The sequence below is a fragment of the Rana temporaria genome, chromosome 2 (genome assembly GCF_905171775.1).
Source record: "Rana temporaria chromosome 2, aRanTem1.1, whole genome shotgun sequence".
In the NCBI taxonomy this organism is placed as follows: Eukaryota; Metazoa; Chordata; class Amphibia; order Anura; family Ranidae; genus Rana; species Rana temporaria.
Window position 1 is genome coordinate 114,831,501 of NC_053490.1, and position 5,000 is coordinate 114,836,500.

Genomic DNA, 5,000 nt, shown 5'->3' on the forward strand with positions numbered 1-5,000 from the left:
TGCCCCGTTTGTTGGTAAAATATAAAGGATACAAACTTCAGTACCGTATATTTTCCATAGGTTACACTTTAAAATCCCCTACAGGTCAGCAGTTTGGAGTTAACGGTAAATAGTGGGCCTCACTCCAACAAGTGCATGTATGTAGGGGAGGGGGGTTCAAACTATTTTTTTGATGGGGATTTTAATTCTACCCCCAAATCCAAGAGTGTATGCTTTCACCAACAGCATTGTGCAGTCTTTCCTTGTTTATGGCAGCATTCTCCAATCATCCCTCCCACATTCAGCACTTTCCTTTCTTGTTAGCACTTTGTAATCTTCATTTGATCTCTGTACCTGCTCATTTGTTCTTTCTCTTAGTCTGGGAAACTGTGTGGTTTGCTAGTGCTGCCTGTGCTTGATGCTTTGCTATCCTTTCTTCCTCCCACTGCTGTGCCGACACTCTGCACCATCAGCTTGCTTTGCAGGGACTGGTTGGAGTTATCCCTGAAGTGGCCAAGATTCCCTCTTGTACAGGCAAGCATGCTGGGATTTAAAAGAGAAGTCCAGCCTTGGCTCATTTGACTGGACGACTCCAATGGGTCACAGGAGTGTAATTCGTTTTGCACTCCTGTGACCCATTTTCAGCAGAGAGCGGACTGAAGTCCGCATCCACTGAGCTTTCCCTGCTGATGTGGAATCGGACCGATGCTGCATCCACCTAGGTAAGTATGACAAACCCATACTTCTCTTTTTAATCTTGTATTTAAGTAAATTTTGCCTTTGCAGTTACAGCAGCCACCATGCAAAAGATACCACAGCAAGATCTGAAGAGCCATAGCAGCTGAAGACATATTCCCCCAGGTTTTCTTGCAGGGTAGTCCTCCTTCACTCTTTTTAATCTATTCCACACCTGTACTCCTCTCCTGCACATACTACCTTCTCCTACATCCTCTACACTCCTTTCCAGCACATACTAAGCCCCGCCCCACGTCCCGTAGGTGTGCCCCGCCCAGTTGCCCATCATCGGTTCCTAGCTGGCCCATGATCTGTCGCTCCTCCTCTGTTTCCATCTGCTGCTGTGTGCTGTACAGGGAAGGAGCGGAGGGGAAGCCGGAGCGGTGCTGGAAGAGAGGTGCACTGATCAGGATGTCCCCAAAACACTTTTACCTGCACATGTGCCGGTGATGTCACTGGCTGCTACGCATTTAGGAGATATTCGTTGTACCTGCAGGATTCCGTGGTTGATATTTATGCCCAGTGACCTTTTAAGGTCGAATATGTAAGGTGAGAGGCCATCTTATGCACGGTGGAGGATATCTCTTTGGTCACTTATACTTACCTGCACTTCACGATTGAAAATCGATTGATCTTCACTCACTTTCACTTTTACACATGGACTTTTTTCTGTTTTATAAATTGAGTTTTTATTATATCAATTTATTTTTGTTTGCGCTGCACTGTTTTATTTTATTTCCAGCACATACTCTCTGATGTCATATCCTCCACACTTTTTTTTCTTCCATGCATACTGCCTGCTATCATACACTCTGCACTCCAGTCCTGCACAACTAGTCTGTTATGATTCCCTCTGCATTCTTCTCCTGCACATGCTGAACACCGCTATACCCTCTGCAATCAAACACTTGTATCCTATGATCTCTTTTTCTGTACATATTTCCAATTTTCACATCTTCCACGCTTCTCTGTCTGCTTTCATACCCTCTGCACTCCTCTCCTTCATATATTTCTGAGTATGATACCCTGTACGCTGCTCTCCTGCATATACTGGCCACTGTCAAACCCTCTGCATTCCACTATCATTGATGCTGCCTCCTAAACGGTTCTTTACTATTGTTTGTTTATAAAATCCTCAACCTTGCCCATTCTTGAACGATTGTATTGTATGTTTCCTTTTTTACAGTCTTAGGCAGGCCATACACGGTGTGGATTGCAATTCGCGTGATTCCTCCATCAACACAGACAGTGCTGACATGGGCAATCCCTCCTGCTGAGCAATTGTCTTCTCCCGGCGGTGGGGAAGGAGATTCTAACCGTGTATGGCCGGCCTTATGCTGACTCTGCCCATCACAGAGATCTTTTCTTCTCTAAGATGAAGCTACTGGGAGTGAGTGGAAAGGGGATACAAACTCACACAGAGATTTTTGTTGCTGTGTGCAAACTTTCCCTAATCATGACTGACTAATCATGATCATGGGATTTGCATCCACAAATGGATTCAAGGCTGCCTGTACAAAGTAGAGTGACAGGATTCTCTAAATGCGCAACAGAGCAATGCTAGTCATAGTAAGCCCTTACACACTCGTACACAGCATCCACTGAGCTTTCCCTGCTGATGTGCCAGTGCTGGAGATAGATTGCTTTCTAGTACCTGGGTAGGTTAGAGTAAGGCATTATTTTTTAGTAAAACATTGTACAATTGACCTCTGGAAGATTCCCAAACCGCCCCCCTTTATGAACAGGAATTTTCTTTGCTTTTTGGCACTGCATTACTTTAACTGACAATTGCACAGTCATTATCACGTACCTGGTAGAACCTGTACTTAGAGGAAGGCCTCTTACACCGCTGACTCTGGGCCACTGATAGTATGAACAGAAGCGTGGCAGTGCAGAGTGGCATGAGTGCCTGTAGGTATTGCCAGTAACAGAGTGGGTATCCACGCCAGGCAGGAGAGGTTGTCGGTAGTCCTCAGTGAAGCAGGCGGGCTGGCAGACCGCTGTTGGGTGGCAGGCTTGCACTGGTGACAGCAGGAAGTCGAGGCATGCACTGGTAGCAGACTGTAGAACAGTGGGCACAGCAGATTGTATCAGGAAGCAGAGTCAGACATACTGGGTCATATACTGCAGAAGAAACCAATCACACCTGAGTGTGTCGATTTTTACTGGTGTTTTTTTAGATGTTTTTTTCAGCTTTTTATTTTTTTTCGGCTTTTTCAAAGCGTTTTTGGAACCTGTATTACACGCGTTTTTTACAGCTTCAGGAGTTTTTTCTTGGCCAATAGACATCACTAGGAGGAGCAAAGGGAGAGAAAATTAGAGGTGTAGTGTAGAGCTGCTATTTGAGCCTTTTTCTGCTCGAGTCAGGCGTTTTCTATAAAAAAAAAAAAAAACGCATGTAATCTGCCAAAAAGACGCTTGTGTACCTTTTTTGAGCTTCAGGCAACAAAACGCTCATATGTGAACAGGGCCATTAAAATGAATGGAATCTTTCTTTTTGGGCATTTTGGAGCTTCGGAGCTAAGCGTTTTACAAGCTGAAAAATGCTCCGGTGTGAACAGGGCCTTAGTAAGTAAACCCCTGTGTTTTTTAGTTCTCATAGACAGCAGGATTTTACATAGCAACACATTCTACCACACCCAGATTGGTGTAGATGAGCATAATCATATTTGCCAATTATTTTGAATTATTCTACCAGTTTTTGCCAAAATAAAAATAAATGTGACTGCAAGACATCCTCCATATAATTGTATCCTTCATACTTTTATCATAAAATAAACTATAATGAATCCTGTATCCTAAATGTGGTGTGTTCTTTTCAACAAAATCCTTTTTTTTTTTAACCAAATGATATGGCCTTTAATGACAGTACAATACAAAGTGACCTTTAATCTGATGAGCATTTCATAAAGTGATTGCGATTTACAACTCCTTTAACTGGCATTAGGACACATACTAAATTAAACAGTCCTGTTTGGCTAACTTTTTATTTGTATCTGTCTGTCTGCTCATTTGTTTTGCAACTATTCCACCCAACACATCCAGGACTAAGCGCAGGTTCACACTGTGATGCGGGAATGCAGCTGTGCAAGTTCAGCTGAATTCGTCAGTCCCTATTTCGGCCGCGATTTTAGAGACATCTGTGCAGATTTCTGTACAGATGTCAATGTAAATCGCGGGCCAAAAAAGTAATACAGAAACGACTTTTTGAAATCTGTGCAGTGCCACAGAAGCGGTGTTGCACCGATTAGGACGGTGCCATGTCTAATCGTACCAATGTGAACCAGGGCTAAAGTGTATTGGTAGATTTTGCTAATCTTTTCACTGCCAGACCCTGCTCACCGCTTTTAACCTCAGATGCACCTTTTTCATTTTCAGCTTACAGAATATATAAAAAAAAAAAAAAAAACATACATTTTCGGAAAACACAGGATGAGTAGAATTAAAAGATGGTGTTAATGAATTTTGTAGGTTTTACGCTAGTTGAACAAATGTTTATCAAAATGAAAAACATAATTATTTGCATATTAACTGCTTCCTGCCCGCTGTATAGTAAAATGACGGACGGGTGGGAGCACTCACGTTCTTGGAGGAGGTCATAGGTGGTGCGCCTTGTCCCTAGCAGGGCTGTGAAGTCGGTAGATAAATGTTTTGACTCCTCAGTTTTTTGTACCTACGACTCCGACTCCTCTGTATTAATATGCAAATGTATTTTATACATTCCTTGAAGGAAAGAAAGGCAACATACATGTCATTACCACAGGAGTTTTTATAGCCTTAGCTGAATGACAGCAGTTTTTCCAATGGTTTATAGCTTCAGCTTGAACTATTGACCCTCCATTCCCTTCACTTATACAAGTGTCTCTAGTCCTGCAAAAAACATATTTACTTAATCCCTTATCAGTGAGAGGCTAGGTTACCCATGGGTGCTGTGTTCCCTGTAACAGCAGAACACAACACTATGGAAAGTATAGGTATTGCCGCTCCTAATTGTGCGTTGCGTGCCATATAGTGAAGCACATAAAAAGCATGCTTCTTCACGGTCACTTAACATGTTCTTTTTTTCGGTTACGTGAGGCACTGCATGAATGGTCTTTATTCTTACAGTAGAGAAGTCATTAATTATAACTTTTTTTGAATTGGGACCTTTAAACTTGCTTTTTTAATTCCAATCTAAATTTAGTAGGAGTCGGTGCATTGTTTGCCGACTCCGACTCCAGGTACCCAAAATCTCCTCCGACTCCACAGCACTGGTCCCTAGGACACACAACATTATTGATCACGGT